The sequence below is a fragment of the Caretta caretta genome, chromosome 3 (genome assembly GCF_965140235.1).
Source record: "Caretta caretta isolate rCarCar2 chromosome 3, rCarCar1.hap1, whole genome shotgun sequence".
NCBI lineage: Eukaryota > Metazoa > Chordata > Testudines > Cheloniidae > Caretta > Caretta caretta.
In genome coordinates this window covers 179,479,954-179,502,864 of record NC_134208.1, presented here as the reverse complement: position 1 = coordinate 179,502,864, position 22,911 = coordinate 179,479,954, and the positions used below count along the sequence as shown (strand labels likewise).

General features: G+C 47.3%; 1 protein-coding gene across 1 annotated transcript in view; it reads left to right on the top strand.

Annotated features, from left to right (window-relative positions):
* Positions 1 to 22,911, top strand: part of ACYP2 (acylphosphatase 2) — a 181,266-nt gene that overhangs the window by 12,570 nt on the left and 145,785 nt on the right. The window contains exon 2 of the mRNA XM_048842883.2: positions 233 to 328. The gene's annotated coding sequence lies outside the window, so the exon portion shown is untranslated. The remainder of the gene's footprint in view (positions 1 to 232; positions 329 to 22,911) is intronic.

The window sequence follows — 22,911 nt, the reverse complement described above, 5'->3', positions numbered from 1 at the left end:
AGGTATCAACAAAATCGAATGGACCATCATCTGGTTAAGTGGTCGTTCTTTGGTAGGAAAGAGGATGTGGGCAAAAATCTACATCTTGACAAAGAAACAGCTGGGGGCTCCCGTCCACACAGATTTTCCATCTCCTGAACCTCAGCTGGAGATGATTCTCAAAGAAGAGAGAGAACTGTAAAAAGGGGGTGCAGATGCCCCAAATTATCTCTCCCTTTCTCTCTACCCACAGAATCCATAACACCTGGAGAACAAAGAAAACCGCTTTGGACTGGGGGAGGGATCCTGACTGAAAGAATTTCAGCCACGAAGACTGCTGAAACACATGGTGAGAGAAACTTGGCTTTGAATTCACTTAGCTTGCTAAGTTAGGTATTAGTTGCATTTTATTTTTTATTGTAACCAGTTCCAACTTTTCTGTCTCATTACTGGTAATCACTTAAAATCTACCTTTCTGTAGTTAATAAACTTGTTTTACTGATTTATCTAAACTACTGTGTTTAGATTGAAGTGTTTGGGAAAACTTCATTTGGGATAACAGGATTTGTGCACATCATTTTCTGTTAATAAAATTACGGACTTTATATGAGCTTGTATTGTCTAGGAAAGGACTGGACAGTACAAGATGTACCTTTCTGGGGAAAGTCTGGGACTGGAAATTTTCTGGTGTTACTCTGCAGTGTAATTCATGAGTGACTGCCTACAATATAACTAGGAGTAACTTACATGCTGGAGGCTGTGTGAGAGTAGGCCAGGAGTAGCAGTTATCACAGCAAAGCAGTGTAAAAGGCACCCCAGGTTGAAGAACTGAGGGGACACAGCTGTTTATCAGTCCAGATTGTACCCTGGGTAATGTCACAATAAGTGAGAAAATGTTTTGCACATAAAGCAAAACTGGTGAAAAGCCAAGCATTTGCCAATTTCACATTGCCTGCAAATGTTTTGTGCAGCTCTAGTCTTACAGCTTCTGGATGACAGTCTATCTTCAATCCTAGAATCACTGTAAGTCTATAGCCAATCAATCAATCTTTTTCTTACACTAGAAAATTTTGCAAACATATTTGAGTTTACCTATTAGCCAGGTGAAATGCTTCTCTCCTGGGAGAAGAAACAGTTCATACATTTTGGTTACTTGTTGGCACTCTTCATAAGCTACCTATATAAAATACTAAAAGCTGGCAACAATGTTTGGAAGACAATGTTCTCCCTCCTAGAGAATAAATGACTGAGCAGAAACTAACAGGGTGCCAACATTCAGTGCTAAATTTAAGAAACTGTAACCCATATATTCTCCTGGTCCCCATCAGCTATCAGATGACTCCATTATAATAGTAGATTCTTGATTTAATACGTTCCATCTGAGAGGAGTTGTAATTTGAACTATTTAAATTCTCCATCAAGAATGGAAACTGTAATCAAGTCAGTAAGAGTTGACTGAAATACTTGATGAAATATGTCTCAAATATATTTCAAGATCCTGAAACACTAATGATAGCTTCTCTTTGTTGCTTTCAAGCAGAAATGGTGGGCTAATGTCATTAATGAGAATGAATCGAATAGCTTCACAATGCTGCAAAACGTAATAGCTGCCAGCCCATCTCCATTATGAACCATTCCTTTGGCAGCCCACGCTCTTTTGTGCTTGCTAGTTCTTTTGTGTAGCCTGAGCCCACACACAATTTGACATCACTGTTCTAGTGGCCGTGGAAAGGGCAACATTTAAACTCCTAATTTTTCAGGAGCCAGAGGGTATAAAGAATCGAGGCCCTAATTGCTTTAAATGACCATACCTTCTTGTTCTCACTGTGTTGCATGTAAGGAGACAATGCAATCTTTAGCAAAATCCTAGCCAAATTTTAATACTGTTTTGAGTGGCTGGACCTAGGTCTATTTAAATCAAATGTTAGACAAACTTCCCTTTACTTTTCAATCTGACCCTTAGAATGAACATTCTCATCCTTATGGTTTTAAACTGAAGAGGAGTAGATTTGGTTCCTATCCCTCTCCTCTCCTACTTTGAGAGCAAGAACACCCCACCCCTATTTCTCTTTCTTCCTTTGAGCCAAACAATGTCTCTTACACCTCTGTAACCCTCCCCTTTCAAGAGGAGTAGACAAATATTGCTAGAGCATGCAGGGGTGTAATCCGGAAGACCAAGACACAATTGGAGTTGCAGCTAGCAAGGGATGGGAAGGGTAACAAGAAGGGTTTCTATAGGTATGTTAGCAACAAGAAGAATGTCAGGGAAAGTGTGGGACCCTTACTGAAAGGGGGAGGCAACATAGTGACAGATGTGGAAAAAGCTGAAGTACTCAGTGCTTTTTTTTTGCCTCGGTCTTCACAGACATGGTCAGCTCCCAGGTGCACTGGGCAACAGTACAGTATGGGAGGAGGTGAGCAGCCGTCAGTGGTGAAAGAACAGGTTAAGGACTATTTAGAAAAGCGGGACATGCACAAGTCCATGGGTCCAGATCTAACGCATCCAAGGGTGCTGAGGGAGTTGGCTGATGTGCTTGCAGAGCCATTGGCCATTATCTTTGAAAATTCATGATGATAGGGGGAGGTCCCGGACGATTGGAAAAAGGCAAATATAGTGCCCATCTTTTAAAAATGGAGAAAAGAGAACCAGGGGAACTACAGACCAGTCAGCCTCACTTCAGTCCCCTGCAAAATCATGGAGCAGGTCCTCAAAGAATCCATTTTGAAGCACTAGGAGGAGAGGAAGGTGATCAGGAACAGTCAACATGGATTCACCAAGGGCAAGTGTCAAGGTTCCTTCCCCACTCTGAACTCTAGGGTACAGATGTGGGGACCTGCATGAAAACCCCCTAAGCTTATTTTTACCAGCTTAGGTTAAACTCCCCCAAGGTACAAACTATTTTACCTTTTGCCCTTGTACTTTATTGCTGCCACCACCAAGCATCTAACAGATATATAACCGGGAAAGAGCCCGCTTGGAAACGTCTTTCCCCCCCAAATCCTCCCCAAACACTACACCCCCTTTCCTGGGGAAGGCTTGATAAAAATCCTCACCAATTTGCATAGGTGAACACAGACCCAAACCCTTGGATCTTAAGAACAATGAAAAAAGCAATCAGGTTCCTAAAAGAAGAATTTTAATAGATGAAAAAGTAAAAGAATCACCTCTGTAAAATCAGGATGGTAAATACCTTACAGGGTAATCAGATTCAAAACATAGAGAATCCCTCTAGGCTAAACCTTAAGTTACAAAAAGACACAAAAACAGGAATACACATTCCATTCAGCACAGCTTATTTTCTTAGCCATTTAAACAAAACAGAATCTAACGCATATCTAGCTAGATTACTTACTAAGTTCTAAGACTCCATTCCTTTCTGTTCCCCGCAAAAGCATCACACAGACAGAGAGAACCTTTGTTTCTCCCTCCCTCCAGCTTTGAAAGTATCTTGTCTCCTCATTGGTCATTTTGGTCAGGTGCCAGCGAGGTTATCCTAGCGTCTTAACCCTTTACAGGTGAAAGGGTTTTTCCTCTGGCCAGGAGAGATTTAAAGGTGTTTACCCTTCCCTTTATATTTATGACAGCAAGTCATGCCTGACCAACCTGATTGCCTTCTATGATGAGATAACTGGCTCTGCGGATATGGGGAAAGCGTGGATGTGATATATGTTGACTTTAGCAAAGCTTTTGATACGGTCTCCCACAGTATTCTTGCCAGCAAGTTAAAGAAGTATGGATTGGGTGAATGGACTATAAGGTGGATAGAAATCTTGCTAGATTGTCGGGCTCAACGCAAAGTGATCAACAGCTCTATGTCTAGTTGGCAGCTGGTATCAAGCGGAGTATCCTGGGGCCGGTTTTGTTCAACATCTTTATCAATGATCTGGATGATGGGATGAATTGCACCCTTGACAAATTCGTAGATGACACTAAGCTGGGGGGAGAGGTAGATACACTAGAGGGTAGGGATAGGGTCCAGAGTGACCTAGACAAATTGGAGGATTGGGCCAAAAGAAATCTGATGAGGTTCAGCAAGGACAAGTGCAGAGTCTTGCACTTAGGAAGGAAGAATCTCATGCACTGCTACAGGCTGGGGACCAACTGGCTAAGCAGCAGTTCTGCAGAAAAGAACCTGGGAATTACAGTGGACGAGAAGCTGGATATGAGTCAGCAGTGTGCCCTTGTTGCCAAGAAGGCCAACGGCATATTGAGCTGTATTAGTACGAGCATTGCCAGCAGATCGAGGGAAGTGATTATTCCCCTCTATTCAGCACTGGTGAGGCCACACCTGGTGTATTGCATCCAGTTTTGCTCCCCCCACTACAGAAGGGATATGGACAAATTGGAGAGAGTCCAGCAGAGGGCAATGAAAATGATTAGGGGGCTGGGGCACATGACTTACAAGGAGAGGCTGCGGGAACTAGGGCTATTTAGTCTTCAGAAGAGAAGAGTGAGGGGGGATTTGATAGCAGCATTCAACTACCTGAAGGGGGGTTCCAAAGAGGATGGAGCTCGGCTGTTCTCAGCAGTGACAGATGACAGAACAAGGAGCAATGGTCTCAAGTTGCAGTGGGAAAGGTCTAGGTTGGATATTAGGAAAAACTATTTCACTAGGAGAGTGGTGAAGCACTGGAATGGGTTACCTAGGGCGGTGGTGCAATCTCTATCCTTAGAGGTTTTTAAGGCCTGGCTTGACAAAGCCCTGGCTGGGATAATTTAGTTGGTGTTGGTCCTGCTTTGAGCAAGGGATTGGACTGGATGACCTCCTGAGGTTTATTGCAACCCTAATATTCTATGATTCTATGTGGAAGATGTATCCCAGCTCCAACTGATTGCCAGCTTCAAGCTGCCAACCAAACTTAACTATCATCCTAGACTCCTAGCATGAACGCACTCTGTGATCCATTTCATTTCTTCTTTTTCCCTGGCCTGATCTTGCAACCTGTCTAACTTTGCCTTTGCTGATTTCCTGCCTGAGGGAGGGATTCAGCTGTGGAAGAAGACATGGCACAGCAGAAAGGCAGGCTGGAACTGAGGATCCTGGCAGGTGAGAGCAATGGCTGATCAGATCTCACTGTCTGGTCTCACTTCCCAGCAGCTAGAAATACTCTATTCTCCCACTTATCTATTCTTCCAAAATCACAGGAAAATAGCCAGGCCTTAAGATGTTACATACCTAATGATTAACCAGTTTGCTAAGAGTTAAAATAAAAAAGATCACCAACTTGATTCCAAAGGAATAGCGTGCTGGCTTGATGAACTCCGGCTTTTTTGTTTGGTGAGGGGGAAAAAAAGATTCCCCTGAATAACGTTTCTTGTAAAGGCTGTTAGATTGGTGTCAGAGCTCATTTTTGTGGTCTGGATACTGGACGTAGGTATCTTGGACCTAAAGTTAGTTGAGTCTTTGATTCTGGAAAATAAAATAATGTTTGTGACAGGTTCCCCCCGGGGCGCCACTTAGAACTGAGATACCACTGTGCCCGCCTCTCCCACCAGCCTGGGTTCCTCTTACTCTGTAGTGCTGTGCCAGGCTCTCAAGTCCCCTTCCAGCACACACACAGGTAGAGACACACCCAGCTGCAGCTATATTCACACAGATGCTGAGATCAGCTCTGAATGGGGGAGCTCAGCTAAGGAATTGCCCAGCACGCAAGTGCACACTATCCTCCGGATTGAAACCCAAAATTGCATAGTGTTGCGCTGCACAGAGAACTATACAGCGTAAGCTCATAAAATTCACCCTCTCCCTCCATGTGGAGAGAGAGATGCAACAGCTTTCTGCCACAAGTATGATTTCCACACTGGTTTTTGAGACAAAACAAAACGAGTTTATTAACTACAAAAGATAGATTATAAGTGATAGCAAACAGATCAAAGCAGATTACCTTAGTAAATAAACAAAAGCCGCAAACTAATCTTAACACACTAGATAGGTAGGATATAAATCAGCAAATTGTCACCATGAGTGATACACAGGCTAGCAGATTCTTAAGGCTCAAGTTGCCTTGACTTTCTCAGGTTTTCATATGCAGGCTAAAAGTCCTTCTAGCCTGGGACCATCACTTCCAACAGTTCAGTCTTTGTTCCTCAGGTGTTTCCAAGTGTGTTGTTGTAGGGAGAGTGAGGTCCCCCCATGATGTCATTTCCCCCCTTTTATATCTTCTCCCCACTTGCTGGAAAGCTCTTTGCTGTGACCTGGGTCAAAGAGTTCCCATTGTGTAGTGTTATCTCTGAGCGGTTTCTATTGTTTTCAGTTCCTGGAGTAATCCTTGTGCTTGTATGCATTTCGTCAATAAGCCATTAACATTTTTTGGCCTTTTTTTACTGTCGTACCTGAAAGGCTGTTTGTGGGTGTTTTCAACCGCACGACATGTTTAGTAACACATACACAGCCTAACTTCACATACGACAATAGCACATACAATCCAATGAGATATTACTGTCTAGCAGATCAAGATTCTTAGAATGACACCTCACAAGGCATACTTTGTATAAGATGTATCCTAATTACATGACAGTGCTGAATATTGGGGTATCAGGGTGTCACAATGTTATCCTTGCACAAATTGTCCTATTGTTCACAAGATGCTTACAATGTCAAGTCTATTCACCATTGTAATGGAGTCCTGAACTGTGATTTAAATCCCTTCAGTCACTATGGCTGTTAAGGTTTATATATAGGATTAATTACCAATCAAAACTTCTGCCACCACCACAAACTAACTCACACCTTCTAATTCCTGTGGTTTAAGGCAAAATAATGTAATTTTTTCCATGTGCTTTTTTTCTTTCAGGGAAGATCAGTTCACATTCTCACATATTATTTAACCACACTTTACTAACTAGGAGAACTCACTAGGCATGCTCAGAGGCCACCACCTGGATCAGGTCCAATTCAAAATCTGGCTGGAGAGCGTAGGAGGGCTGTTGCCCATCTTATAACTTTTATCCCAGTTGTTAGAGCACTTTCCTGAGAAGTGGGAGACACAGGTTCAATTCTCGCCCCTCTGCCAGAGGGGGAGAATGACTGACTCTGCAGTCCAGTGGTTAGGGAACCCACCTGGCAGGTGGGAGACCCAGGCATGGCCTAAACTACAGAGTTAGGTCAACATAAGGCAGCTTACATCAACGTACCTATGTAAGTGTGGACACTAGCAAGGTGCTCCCGCTGATATAAGTCGCCCACTCAGTGGCAGATTTAGAGTTAGTGTAGCCCTGTGCACAGCTCCATTTTCAGGACCCCCCCCACCTCAGAACCCACACAAGAAAAAGAACATTCTCTCATCCCCTCCCACCCCCCCATTTTTCATTCTTTTTTCGTCATCCTCATCCTATATTCTAAGTAATAGGAAGTAAATAAAAATAAAGGGAGGTACCTTGATTGGGGCAGGGGGTAAGGGTGCAGGAGGGGGTGAGGGGTGCGGGCTCTAGGAGGAAGTTTGGGTGTGGGCCTTGGGCTGGGACAGGGGGTTGGGGTGCAGGAGGGGGTTGGGGGGTGGTGTTTACCTCAGGCGGCGCGGCTCCTAAAGCAACCAGCACACCCCTCTGGCAGCAGCTCCTAGGCAGGGGGGTTAGGGGTCTCCGCACACCGTTGCCCGCAGGTGCCACCACCACAGCTCCCATTGGCTGCAGTTCCCAGCCAATGGGAGCTGTGGAGTCAGCACTCGGGGCGGGAGTGGTGCAGTGCGGAGGGAGGGAGGCAGGGTGGGCAGGGAGCTGCCTTAGCCCTGCTGTGCTGCTGCTGGTACGTCTCCGCGTGTCCCTTGGAGGGAGGCGGGCAGCGGGTCTCCATGTGCTGCGGAGCTTCTGGGAGCGGCGCAGGGCCACCGGCCATGGCATGCAGGCAGCCTGCCTGCCTGAGCCCTGCTGCGCTGCCACATTTTGGGGGGCCCCCTGTTGTTGGGGGCCCAGTGCCACCGCACAGTATGTTTAATGGTAAATCCGCTTCTGCGCCCACTATGTCAACCTAATAACTCCACCTCTGCGAGAGGTGCAGCACTTCCATCGATGAGTGGTGTGCAGAAAGTGAATAAGGAAAAGTTATTTCCTTGTTCCCATAATATAAGAACTAGGGGCCACCAAATGAAATTAATGAGTAGCAGGTTTAAAACAAATAAAAGGAAGTTCTTCTTCACTCAGCGCACAGTCAACCTGTGGAACTCCTTGCCTGAGGAGGTTGTGAAGGCTAGGACTATAACAGGGTTTAAAAGAGAACTGGATAAATTCATGGAAGTTAAGTCCTTTAATGGCTATTAGCCAGGATGGGTAAGGAATGGTGTCCCTAGCCTCTGTTTGTCTGAGGGTGGAGATGGATGGCAGAAGAGAGATCATATGCTCATTACCTGTTAAGTTCACTCTCTCTGGGGCACCTGGCATTGGCCACTGTCGGTATACAGGATACTGGGCTGGATGGACCTTTCGTCTGACCCAGTATGGCCATTCTTATGTTCTTAGTTAGGACGATACAGTGTCAATATAGGCCCCAGGAAGATGTGGATTTTGAATTGAGACCTCCAATAAATTCTCCAGAAAAAAATGGAAGATCAGATTTGACATTACTGACATTTCTAAAATAAAAGGCAAGCAGGAAAAACGAACATTGAAAGAGAGAACCTTTCAGGCTTTCTTTACACATCCTACAGTAGGAAAAAAGAAAAGCATAACACATTTAAAATTGGTCTGCAAAGGAAAATAAATTGTTATATTGAAGTGGGAAATTCACTGAGTTCTAGTTTGCAACCATTATGTTGCAGAGTAGCTGGATAAAGATGGACAATTGGCTTGTCCAAGATGAACAAATGTATCAGCCCATAGCATCCTACTTGGAGGGGTAGAGATGTAGACTGACATGATTTATAATATCATTATAAATTATTTAAAATCTACATGCTTTTAGAAAAGGACTTTATTGGGGAGATGTAAAAAATTTAGTCTAACTGGGATCTGGAATTCCTGGCTGTTTGGTTGACATTGTGAAAGTGGGGCTACATCTATGTAAGTTTTTGCTGTTTTTATCCATCCTTGTTCAAAACCAGTAACAGAAATTATGGACATATTGTAAATAAAAATAGATTATGAAAAAAGCCTTTGTTCATTCTTTTCTAACAAGGAAATAACTCATTCCTGCAGTACAAATCTTTCCTCAGCACTCAGAAGCTGTGAAAATACTGTAATTTCCCAAAACTATAGTAGAATAAATGATGCTTTCCATTTAACTATTACTCTCAGCTAAAATGGGCCTGGGTAGCAATAAACAAGATAAATGTGAGATATACATAACTTTCAGAAAGTCAGAAACTATAACACTTAAATGGCAGCTTCCTGCGTTAGGTGTCCCTCTCCCCTTGCCTAGAGGATAACGACTAAAAACAATCACTAAAACCTAAACTGTCACTAGCCACATCTGCACCAGCAACAAACACCTCTCAGGGTATGTCTACACTACGGAATAAGGTCGAATTTATAGAAGTCGGTTTTTTAGAAATCGGTTTTATAAATTCAAGTGTGTGTGTCCCCACAGAAAATGCTCTAAGTGCATTAAGTGCATTAACTCGGCGGAGCGCTTCCACAGTACCGAGGCAAGCGTCGACTTCCGGAGCGTTGCACTGTGGGTAGCTATCCCACAGTTCCCGCAGTCTCCGCTGCCCATTGGAATTCTGGGTTGAGATCCCAATGCCTGATGGGGCTAAAACATTGTCGCGGGTGGTTCTGGGTACATATCGTCAGCCCCCCGTTCCCTCCCTCCCCCCGTGAAAGCAAGGGCAGACAATCATTTCGCGCCTTTTTTCCTGAGTTACCTGTGCAGACGCCATACCATGGCAAGCATGGAGCCCGCTCAGGTAACCGTCACCCTATGTCTCCTGGGTGCTGGCAGACGCGGTACGGCATTGCTACACAGTAGCAGCAACCCCTTGCCTTGTGGCAGCAGACGGTACAGTACGACTGGTAGCCGTCATCGTCATGTCTGAGGTGCTCCTGGTCGCCTCTGTGAGGTCGATCAGGAGCGCCTGGGCAGACATGGGCACAGGGACTAAATTTGGAGTGACTTGACCAGGTCATTCTCTTTAGTCCTGCAGTCAGTCCTATTGAACCGTCTTATGGTGAGCGGGCAGGCGATACGGACTGCTAGCAGTCGTACTGTACCATCTTCTGCCGAGCAGCCATGAGATGTGGATGGCATGCAGTCCTTCTGCACCGTCTGCTGCCAGCCAAAGATGTAAAAGATAGATGGAGTGGGTCAAAACAAGAAATAGACCAGATTTGTTTTGTACTCATTTGCTTCCCCCCCTCCCCTGTCTAGGGGACTCATTCTTCTAGATCACACTGCAGTCACTTACAGAGAAGGTGCAGCGAGGTAAATCTAGCCATGTATCAATCAGAGGCCAGGCTAACCTTCTTGCTCCAATAAGGACAATAACTTAGGTGCACCATTTCTTATTGGAACCCTCCGTGAAGTCCTGCCTGAAATACTCCTTGATGTAAAGCCACCCCCTTTGTTGATTTTAGCTCCCTGAAGCCAACCCTGTAAGCGCCCCTCCCAGCGTCAGAGCAATGGCAAACAATCGGGCATCTGAGAGTGCTGTCCAGAGCAGTCACAATGGAGCACTCTGATGGGGCTAAAACATTGTCGCGGGTGGTTCTGGGTACGTGTTGTCAGGCCCCCGTTCCCTCCCTCCCTCCGTGAAAGCAAGGGCAGACAATCATTTCGCGCCTTTTTTCCTGAGTTACCTGTGCAGACGCCATACCACAGCAAGCATGGAGCCCGCTCAGGTAACCGTCACCCTATGTCTCCTGGGTGCTGGCAGACGCGGTACGGCTTTGCTGCACAGTAGCAGCAACCCCTTGCCTTCTGGCAGCAGACGGTGCAATACGACTGGTAGTCGTCCTCATCGTGTCCGAGGTGCTCCTGGCCGCGTCGGCTGGGAGCGCCTGGGCAGACATGGGCGCAGGGACTAAATTTGGAGTGACTTGACCAGGTCATTCTCTTTAGTCCTGCAGTCAGTCCTATTGAACCGTCTTATGGTGAGCGGGCAGGCGATACGGACTGCTAGCAGTCGTACTGTACCATCTTCTGCCAGGCAGGCAAGAGATGAGGATTGCTAGCAGTCGTATTGCACCATCTTCTGCCAGGCAGGCAAGAGATGGGGATGGCTAGCAGTCGTACTTTACCATCTTCTGCCGAGCAGCCATGAGATGTGGATGGCATGCAGTCCTTCTGCACCGTCTGCTGCCAGCCAAAGATGTAAAAGATAGATGGAGTGGGTCAAAACAAGAAATAGACCAGATTTGTTTTGTACTCATTTGCCTCCTCCCCTGTCTAGGGGACTCATTCCTCTAGGTCACACTGCAGTCACTCACAGAGAAGGTGCAGCGAGGTAAATCTAGCCATGTATCAATCAGAGGCCAGGCTAACCTCCTTGTTCCAATAACAACGATAACTTAGGTGCACCATTTCTTATTGGAACCCTCCGTGCAGTCCTGCCTGAAATACTCCTTGATGTACAGGCACCCCCTTTGTTGATTTTAGCTCCCTGAAGCCAACCCTGGAAGCTGTGTCGTCAGTCGCCCCTCCCTCCGTCAGAGCAACGGCAGACAATCGTTCCGCGCCTTTTTTCTGTGCGGACGCCATACCAAGGCAAGCATGGAGCCCGCTCAGCTCACTTTGGCAATTAGGAGCACATTAACCACCACACGCATTATCCAGCAGTATATGCAGCACCAGAACATGGCAACGCGATACCGGGCGAGGAGGCGACGTCAGCGCGGTCCCGTGAGTGATCAGGACATGGACACAGATTTCTCTGAAAGCATGGGCCCTGACAATGCATGCATCATGGTGCTAATGGGGCAGGTTCATGCTGTGGAACGCCGATTCTGGGCTCGGGAAACAAGCACAGACTGGTGGGACCGCATAGTGTTGCAGGTCTGGGACGATTCCCAGTGGCTACGAAACTTTCGCATGCGTAAGGGCACTTTCATGGAACTTTGTGACTTGCTTTCCCCTGCCCTGAAGCGCATGAATACCAAGATGAGAGCAGCCCTCACAGTTGAGAAGCGAGTGGCGATAGCCCTGTGGAAGCTTGCAACGCCAGACAGCTACCGGTCAGTTGGGAATCAATTTGGAGTGGGCAAATCTACTGTGGGGGCTGCTGTGATGCAAGTAGCCCACGCAATCAAAGATCTGCTGATATCAAGGGTAGTGACCCTGGGAAATGTGCAGGTCATAGTGGATGGCTTTGCTGCAATGGGATTCCCTAACTGTGGTGGGGCTATAGATGGAACCCATATCCCTATCTTGGCACCGGAGCACCAAGCCGCCGAGTACATAAACCGCAAGGGGTACTTTTCGATAGTGCTGCAAGCTCTGGTGGATCACAAGGGACGTTTCACCAACATCAACGTGGGATGGCCGGGAAAGGTGCATGATGCTCGCATCTTCAGGAACTCTGGTCTGTTTCAAAAGCTGCAGGAAGGGACTTTATTCCCAGACCAGAAAATAACTGTTGGGGATGTTGAAATGCCTATATGTATCCTTGGGGACCCAGCCTACCCCTTAATGCCATGGCTCATGAAGCCGTACACAGGCAGCCTGGACAGTGGTCAGGAGCTGTTCAACTACAGGCTGAGCAAGTGCAGAATGGTGGTAGAATGTGCATTTGGACGTTTAAAGGCGCGCTGGCGCAGTTTACTGACTCACTTAGACCTCAGCGAAACCAATATTCCCACTGTTATTACTGCTTGCTGTGTGCTCCACAATATCTGTGAGAGTAAGGGGGAGACGTTTATGGCGGGGTGGGAGGTTGAGGCAAATCGCCTGGCTGCTGGTTACGCGCAGCCAGACACCAGGGCGGTTAGAAGAGCACAGGAGGGCGCGGTACGCATCAGAGAAGCTTTGAAAAACAGTTTCATGACTGGCCAGGCTACGGTGTGAAAGTTCTGTTTGTTTCTCCTTGATGAACCCCCCCACCCCTTGGTTCACTCTACTTCCCTGTAAGCTAACCACCCTCCCCTCCTCCCTTTAATCATTGCTTGCAGAGCCAATAAAGTCATTGCTGCTTCACAGTCATGCATTCGTTATTCATTCATCACACAAATAGGGGGATGACTACCAAGGTATCCCAGGAGGGGTGGTGGAGGAGGGAAGGAAAATGCCACAGCACTTTAAGCACAGCACTTTAAAAGTTTACAACTTTAAAATTTATTGAATGACAGCCTTCTTTTTTTTGGGCAATTCTCTGTGGTGGAGTGGCTGGTTGGCCGGAGGCCCCCCCACCGCGTTCTTGGGCGTCTGGGTGTGGAGGCTATGGAACTTGGGGAGGAGGGCGGTTGGTTACAGAGGGGCTGCAGTGGCAGTCTGTGCTCCAGCTGCCTTTGCTGCAGCTCAACCATACACTGGAGCATACTGGTTTGGTCCTGCAGCAGCCTCAGCATTGAATCCTGCCTCCTCTCATCACGCTGCCGCCACCTTTGAGCTTCAGCCCTGTCTTCAGCCCGCCACTTACTCTCTTCAGCCCGCCACTTACTCTCTTCAGCCCTCCACCTCTCCTCCCGGTCATTTTGTGCTTTCCTGCACTCTGACATTATTTGCCTCCACGCATTCGTCTGTGCTCTGTCAGTGTGGGAGGACAGCATGAGCTCGGAGAACATTTCATCGCGAGTGCGTTTTTTTTTCTTTCTAAGCTTCACTAGCCTCTGGGAAGGAGAAGATCCTGTGATCATTGAAACACATGCAGCTGGTGGAGAAAAAAAAAGGGACAGCGGTATTTAAAAAGACACATTTTATAAAACAGTCGCTACACTCTTTCAGGGTAAACCTTGCTGTTAACATTACATACATAGCACATGTGCTTTCGTTACAAGGTCGCATTTTGCCTCCTCCCACCGCGTGAACGGATTTTGGTTGAATGCCAGCAAACATACACTGCAATGCTTTGTTCTACAGTGATTCCCCAGTACGTGTTGCTGGCCTGGAGTGGTAAAGTGTCCTACCATGAAGGACGAAATAAGGCTGCCCTCCCCAGAAACCTTTTGCAAAGGCAGAACCGCAAATGCCAGGGCAAAGTAATCCTTTCACATGCTTGCTTTTAAACCATGTATAGCATTTTAAAAGGTACACTCACCAGAGGTCCCTTCTCCGCCTGCTGAGTCCAGGAGGCAGCCTTGGGTGGGTTCGGGGGGTACTGGCTCCAGGTCTAGGGTGAGAAACAGTTCCTGGCTGTCGGGAAAACCGGTTTCTCCGCTTGCTTGCTGTGAGCTATCTACAACCTCCTCATCATCATCTTCTTCGTCCCCAAAACCTACTTCTGTATTGCCTCCATCTCCATTGAAGGAGTCAAACAACACGGCTGGGGTAGTGGTGGCTGAACCCCCTAAAATGGCATGCAGCTCATCATAGAAGCGGCATGTTTGGGGCTCTGACCCGGAGCGGCTGTTCGCCTCTCTGGTTTTCTGGTAGGCTTGCCTCAGCTCCTTCAGTTTCACGCGGCACTGCTTCGGGTCCCTGTTATGGCCTCTGTCCTTCATGCCCTGGGAGATTTTCAGAAAGGTTTTGGCATTTCGAAAACTGGAACGGAGTTCTGATAGCACGGATTCCTCTCCCCAAACAGCGATCAGATCCCGTACCTCCCGTTCAGTCCATGCTGGAGCTCTTTTGCGATTCTGGGACTCCATCATGGTCACCTGTGCTGATGAGCTCTGCATGGTCACCTGCAGCTTGCCACGCTGGCCAAACAGGAAATGAGATTCAAAAGTTCGCGGTTCTTTTCCTGTCTACCTGGCCAGTGCATCTGAGTTGAGAGCGCTGTCCAGAGCGGTCAGAATGGAGCACTCTGGGATAGCTCCCGGAGGCCAATACCATCGAATTGTGTCCACAGTACCCCAAATTCGAGCCGGCAACGTCGATTTAAGCGCTAATCCACTTGTCAGGGGTGGAGTAAGGAAATCGATTTTAAGAGCCCTTTAAGTCGAAATAAAGGGCTTCATTGTGTGGACGGGTGCAGGTTTAAATCGATTTAACGCTGCTAAATTCGACCTAAAGTCCTAGTGTAGACCAGGGCTCACATAATACATACCATTTCCCTGAGAGTAGGTTTTCCCCAAGATGCTTGTGATTAATATGAGTTTGTCGGCACTTAGGGTGACTAAATTGACCGCAGATCACTCTCCCGTCGACTCCTGTACTCCACCGGATTGAGAAGAGTAAGGGTAGTTGACGGGAGAGCGTCTCCCGTTGACATTGCATAGTGTGGACCCTGCAGTAAGTAGATCTAAGCTACGTTGATTTGAGTTATGCTATTCACGTAACTCAAATTGTGTAGCTTAGATCAACTTTTCCCTTTAGTGTAGACAAGGCCTATAACTGCAGAAGAGGCCAACCTACAGGGAAGTGCTAATGAATTTTTTTTACTATAAGTAACAAGGATGAAATTTAGTTGTCAGATGGCAACTTTAATTATACTTGTTTTCTTCTCTTCCTTTCACTATGTCTCCTCTCTTAATTCGTGTTTCATCTATTCTGGCCACGTCCCTCCCTTTCAGCCTGTTTTTATACCTTTCTGCCCATTTCACTTCTCCTCTTCCAATACTTTTCCTTTCTTTCGGTCCATTTAAAAATTCTTCCATTTCACCCCCCTCACCCCCATTACCACCAACATCAAAGATGGGATGAGGGAGGTGAAATGGAAGAATAGACCCCACTATGGCTTCCCAGGTTTCCATTCTACATGATCTAATATGGGCCTATGTTTCCAAAGGAGCTCAGGGCCAAATCTTCAAGTGCTTAGCAATCAAAATTGAGACCAGATTGTCAAAAGAGCACAGAACCCATTTAGGCACCTAAATAAAGATCAGATTTTCCAAAAGTGCTCAGCATCCAGCAGTTGTAATGGACACCTATGGCCAAGTATTCAAATAGTTCAGTGCCCAACATGCTAAGCTCTTTTGAAATGCTGGTCCTGATGACTCAGGCCACATTGCCAATTACTCCCCTTCGCTGATGTTACATGCATATGGAAACCTGCCATGTCATGAACTTGAGTGCATTAGCTGCCTCCTCATAGCCAGTCCTGGCTCCAAGAGGTCTGGGACAAGAGCCAGTGGAATTAGTATTGTCTGACACATTAGGCTGATGTGTCATAGGTTTGGTATCACAGCTATAGGGAATGAAGAAAGGAAATAGATACAAGAAATCATGTAGCATTTAAACAGGGACTTTGTGGATTTGAGATAAGCACAAAACAGGGGAAATTATGTGCAGACAGAGATCCTAGGTTTGTAACCATGTTGGAAGCAGTTTCAAACAGGTTACAGACAAACACAGTTGTAATAATACTTTCTGCAGTCACACATAACTTGATTACAAGCTGTGCTGGTAGAGTGGTCTAGAGCAGTGGTTCCCAAGCTTGTTCCGCCGCTTGTGCAGGGAAAGGCCCTGGCGGGCCGGGCTGGTTTGTTTACCTGCCACGTCCGCAGGTTCAGCCGATCGCGGCTCCCACTGGCCACGGTTCGCTGCTCCAGGCCAATGGGGGCTGCTGGAAGCAGCGGCCAGTACGTCCCTCGGCCTGCACCGCTTCCAGCAGCTTCCATTGGCCTGGAGCAGCGAACCGTGGTCACTGGGATCCGCGATCGGCCGAACCTGCGGATGCGGCAGGTAAACAAACCGGCCCGGCCCGCCAGGGGCTTTCCCTGCACAAGCGGCGGAACAAGTTTGGGAACCACTGCTCTAGAACAATTTCATAGTATAGATGGTTGTCTAAAAAAGTGATTGTGCATTCTGGTAACTGAAACCAACCTAGCAAGAACCATGTTGGATAACAGATACCAAACAGGCTCTATCAGTGGTTCTCAACCTATTTACCATTGTGGGCCACATATGCAGCTCTCTATGTGTTTTGTGGGCTGCATCCATACAATCTATATACTACAGGTATGGCCCTGAGGATGTCACATGGGCTGCAGCTGTGTGCTGATTGGGCTGCAAGTGGGTCGTGGGTTGAGAACCAATGGGCTATATTCATCCTAGCACATTACTGGGAGGATACCTGGAGTAGAATGTGCTATCTAGTCTATAATCAAACAGTAGCAATGGTGGAACTGCTAGTGTACACAGGGCTCAAGTATTGTTTACTATTGTGTCTACAGCTTCCTACAATTTTTTTTTCTGCAGAAATTTTTGAGTTTTGATCGAAAAATTAAATATCAAAAGTTTTCAGCTGAAAAGCAAAAGATTTTGGCCAGAACATTTTGACAAAAAAACAAAAACAAACAAACCCCACACACAACCCCAACTTTTTCCCACAGAAAGAAGATGCTATTATAGCTATTCATGAAAATTTTCTTTTAAGTCAAAAACTCAATTTTCCATCAAAAATGGTTTTGGTGGAAATTTTTCACCCAGTCTTAATTGTGTCATCTAACTTTGCTCTAAATTAGGCCATGCAGTGATAGAATCATTAGCCCTACTTAGTGCTCACACTGCTACCACATCACTAGACTAGATACTATACACTCCACCATTCACCCTGCCAATAATTTGCTAGAGTGGACACAGCCTGTATTATATCAATTTTCCTTCATGGTTAGAGTTAGCATCATTTATTTCCAGAATAGACAGGAAATTTTTAGACAACCATGCATACTAATAAAAATTGCTGTAGACTACTTCCTAACACTGCATGGGAAAAGGGCCCTGTCCCAAGAACAAATGTAAGGATCTGACTCTTTAGGGTTTTGTACAGAGTCTTATGAAACCTTAGGTTTGAATGTCTGCCATGCAGAACAATGCTCTGGAAAATGTTGGAGACACATCAGAGAGCGAGTATACTCTTGAGGGAATTCTGCACGCAAAAAATAAAAATTCTGCACATAATATTTTAAAATTCTGCAAAATTCTTCAAATTTTATTTGTCAATCAATAAATGTGGAGGCTCCAGGATGGCAGTGCGAGCACGGGCGACTGGCTGCATGGAGGTGAGAGATCACCCTGCAGGCCCCCCCCTCCCGGACACGAACTCAGCGGTGAGGCTGCACCCAACCCTGACACAGCACAAGGGCTGGGGCTGCCCCAGAGGTCCATGTCCTGGGCGGGGTGGGGGGATACAGGGAGATCTCCCAGCTCCATGTAGCCAGTGGCCTGTGCTCCCCACTGCTATGCTGGAGCTACCACAGTTATTTATTGACGTAATTTGCAGAATTTTGCAATATTGTACACAGAATTGTTATTTTTCTGGCACAGAACTTTTAATTTTTTGGTGCTGAATTCCCTCAGGTGAAGCAACTCATCAGGGTTAGTAGCCCCGTGCCAGGCGTGCGTGGGCAGGATCAGCATGGCAGGATCCAAGTGTGTAGGGGCTTAATGTGGAAGCATCCAGGTGTGGGGTGAGAGGGTTCTGGGGGGAGGGGGCAATCTGGGTGCAGGGAGCTCGGGGGGGGGGTTTCTGGCCTGGGTGCAGGGGTAATGGGGCACTGCAGGGGGGTCCAGATGAAGGTAGTTGGGGCTCAGTGAGGGGTCTGGGTGTGGGGGGATGGGGCTTGGTAGGGGAGTCTGGGAGCTGGGAGAGTGGGGCTTGGAGGGGTGGGGGACCAGGTGCTACTGTTTGGGGCTCACTGAAGTGGAGGACTGGGGTTGGGAAGCTCATGGGGTGGTCCAGGTGCATATGTGGTGAGGCTCATCAGGATGGGGGTTCAAGTGTGCGGGGCTCAGCAGAGAATCATCTGGGTGGAGGGGTGGGGGTCTGGATGGAGGGCATGGGGCTTGGCAGGGAGCGGTCTGGGTATGGAGAGTCCAAATGCACAGGGTTGGTTGGATGGGGGAGCAGCTCCCTGTACAGTGACCACTGCCCCCGTGGCTGAGGAGCGATGGGGGCAGGAAGCAGGGGGGAGGGTGCGGAGATGGAGGAGGTTTCTGGGAGTGGGTCTGACCTGGTCCCAACCCTGGCCGGTCCATGCAGGGGAAGTGTACTTTTCCCCCACCCCTAACCCAGCTGGAACTATCTGCTGAGCCTGGCATAGGGTAGGAACCACCAACCAGGGTGAGACTGGGGAGGATCGGGTGCGGGGAGTGGGACTTGATGGGGTGTCTTGAGGTGGGAGTGCTCCAGATGAAGGGGATGAGGCTCAGCAGGGTTGGGGTTCAGGTGCAGGGGGCTTGGTGAAGTGGATTCTGGGGTATGAAGCTAGGTGGGGGGATCCAATGCATGGGGGTTGGGTAGACGGGGTGGGCAGGGTCAGATCCAGCACTGGTTGGGGTGTCCCTAGCCCCACAGTGATTTACCTCTCCGCCAGCTGCTCCAGGCACCCAAAATAACATGCCCGCACTGCTGGAGAGGGGCGTGTGACCACTCTTGTGGCTTCCCTTTGCTTCCCTATCAAAAAGTCATTTTTCTGCAGGGAAGCAAAGAAATCTGCACAGGACATTAATTCTGCACATGCACAGTGGTGCAGAATCTGCCCGGGAGTAGTATATTTATATGAGCCTGGGAAGACCAAAGAGCACAAAATACACTATTAAACCTGGTCTTCTTCTCTGGGTCCATCTTCTGGTGCAGTGTTCAAAGACTACTAAAAATCACTTGAACTGTTTAAACTATCCACACTATCAAAAACTAGAACTACAACAAGCAAACAAGAAATCTGGTATAAAAAACCCACAAGACAATCTCTTTGAATGGGGTGAACAATCCCACACCTACAGTTACCCATGGAACAAAAGGGATTGAGGGGACTGCATGGTCTCTTATAACTACAGTTCCAAATGTTTGGTGCCATGAGAGTGAGAGGGCATTCACATGGTAGCAATGGCCACAGACATTTCCAAAGCTCAGCAGAATTGCAGGCTGTGGGGGTCACATTCTGCAACTGGCCACCTCAAATAATTTTTGTCACTGCCGTAATCAGGATCACATCTGTTAAGAATGTGCCATTTTGATAGTCTGTTTTCAGAACAGAACTGTGTTTTAATCTTGGAGCTGCTACTGTGGTTCCACAATGAAGTTTTCTTCCTCTGTACACCAGCAGTCAATTCCATTGTGACACGCCCTCCTCCCCACTTCAGGGTGCCACTTGGAACTGGGCTACCACTGAACCCACCTGAGGTACCAGCCTGGGCTCCCTTTACACTGTATTGCTGACGCAAGCCAGCCAAGCCCTCCCTCAGGCTTCAGATTGAACTTTACCAGCACACATACAGGTAGGGACACACCCAGCTGCAGCTATACTCACACATGCTGAGATCAGCTCTGCATGGGATGATTCAACTAAGGAATTGCCCAGTACTCAAGTGCACACCCCCTCTAGAGAGTAAGCCCAAAATTGCACTGTGTTGCGCTGTACAGAGAACTGTACAGCGTAAGCGCATGAAATTTGCCATCTTTCTGCCCCAAGTTATTTCCTCACAGACTGGTTTTAGACAAAAGAAAACAAGTTTATTAACTACAAATGAAAGATTTTAAGTTTCAGAGTAGCAGCCATGTTAGTCTGTATTCGCAAAAAGAAAAGGAGTACTTGTGGCACTTTAGAGACTAACAAATTTATTTGAGCATAAGTTTTCATGAGCTACAGCTCAAATAAATTTGTTAGTCTCTAAGGTGCCACAAGTACTCCTTTTCTTTTTGCGAAATATTTTAAGTTATTATAAGTAAGGCTGCAAGTCTGTCATGGAAGTCATGGATTCCGTGACTTTCCATGAGCTCTGTGACTTCTGCAGTGGCTGGTGCTGGCTCAGAGGCTGCCCAAGCCAGGCAGCCCCTGAGCCAGCAGCAGGAGTTTGGATGTGTGGGAGGGGACTAGGGGCAGCGGACTGGAGGGTGTGTGGGGGTGCTTACCTCAGGGTGGGGAGCTCCCCCTGGCATGGCTTTGCAGCTCCTAGACCGCAGAGGAGCCGGGGCAGAGGCCTGCTACCGCAACTCCCATTGGCTGCAGTTCCTGGCCAATGGGAGCTGTGCAGCCAGCACTTGAGGTGGGATGGGAGCAACACATGGATGAGCCCCCTCGCCCCTCCGCTGCCTAGGAGCTGCAGGGATGTGGAGCTGGGTAGGGAGCCCCTGCCGGGCCCACCAACCCTCCCCCTCCCCAGCACTAGCAGGGGTCCCGGGCCTTGCACCATGGCGTGGACCGCCCCTCCCCCCAGCACCGGGCCACCTCCCCCAGCACCTGTGGCACCCCCAACCACCACCCCAAGAGCACCCACGGCCCCCCACCCAAGTTTTAGTTAGGAGTCTATAGTAAGTTATGGACAGGTCACAGGCCGTGAATTTTTGTTTACTGCCTGTGACCTGTCCATGACTTTCTACTAAAAATATCCGTGACTAAAACATAGCCTTAATTATAAGGGATAGCAAACAGATCAAAGCAAATTATCTAGCAAATAAAACAAACAGGCAATCTAAGCTTAATATACTCAAGAAACTGGTTATAAGTAGCAAATTCTCACCCTAAATGTTTTAGGCAGATTGCAGAGATTCTTGAAGGCAAGCTGCCCTTGCTTGCAACTTGAAACTTCAGATATTCCATTCACAGGCTACACAACCTTCTAGCCTGGGCTCAGTCTTTCTCCCCTAGTTCAGAGAACTAAAAGACTGAACTAGGGGAGAATCTCTGTCACTCCCCTGCCTTAAATAGTTTTTGCACATGGTGGGAATCCTTTGTCCCCAAGTGTGATTCCCACCTCCAGTTAGTGGAAAAATACTAGTATTATCATGGAGTCCAGTAACAGGTAACTTGGTCACATGACACTGCAACCATAATTCAGAGGCTGTTTGTAGCATCCCCAGAAAGACTTCCCGGTGGGAGATTAGCATCTTCAAAGACCTATTGTTTTCCCTAATGGCCCTTCCCCGTGGGCCATCCAAACTGATTGCATTCTGTCTAGTGGGCGTTCCCCAGGTGTAAACACATTTGTAATAGATGCATAGACAACATTCCTAACTTCAGATACAAAAATGATACATGCATATAAATAGGACAATCATATTCAGTAAATCATAAACTTTCCAATGATCTCTCACATGACCCATCTTGCATAAAATACATCTTAGTTATGCCATAATCATAACTATATCTCTATGAAGAATATGGGGGTGTATCATAGATTCTCAGGGTTGGAAGGGACCTCAGGAGGCCATCTAGTCCAACCCCCTGCTCAAAGCAGGACCAATCCCCAATTAAATCACCCCAGCCAGGGCTTTGTTAAGCTTTACCTTAAAAGCCTCTCAGGAAGGAGATTCCACCACCTCCCTAGGTAACCCATTCCAGTGCTTCACCACCCTCCTAGTGAAAAAGTTTTTCCTAATATCCAACCTAAATCTCCCCCACTGCAACTTGAGACCATTACTCCTTGTTCTATCATCTGCTACCACTGAGAACAGCCAGGCTCCATCCTCTTTGGAACCCCCTTTCAGGTAGTTGAAAGCAGCTATCAAATCTCTCCTCATTCTTTTCTTCTGAAGACTAAATAAACCCAGTTCCCTCAGCCTCTCCTCATAAGTCATGTGCTCCAGCCCCCTAATCATTTTTGTTGCCCTCCGCTGGACTCTTTCCAATTTTTCCACATCCTTCTTGTAGTGTGGGGCCCAAAACTGGAAACAGTACTCCAGATGAGGCCTCACCAATGCTGAATAGAGGGGAAAGATCATGTCCCTCGATCTGCTGGCAATGTTCCTACTTATACACCCCAAAATACTGTTAGCCTTCTTGGAAACAAGGGCACACTGTTGACTCATATCCAGCTTGTCGTCCACTGTAACCCCTAGGTCCTTTTCTGCAGAACTGCTGCCCCGCCACTCAGTCCTTAGTCTGTAGCCATGCGTGGGATTCTTCTGTCCTAAGTGCAAGGCTCTGCACTTGTCCTTGTTGAACCTCATCAGATTTCTTTTGGACCAATCCTCTAATTTGTCTAGGTCTCTCTGTATCCTATCCCTACCCTCCAGCGTATGTAC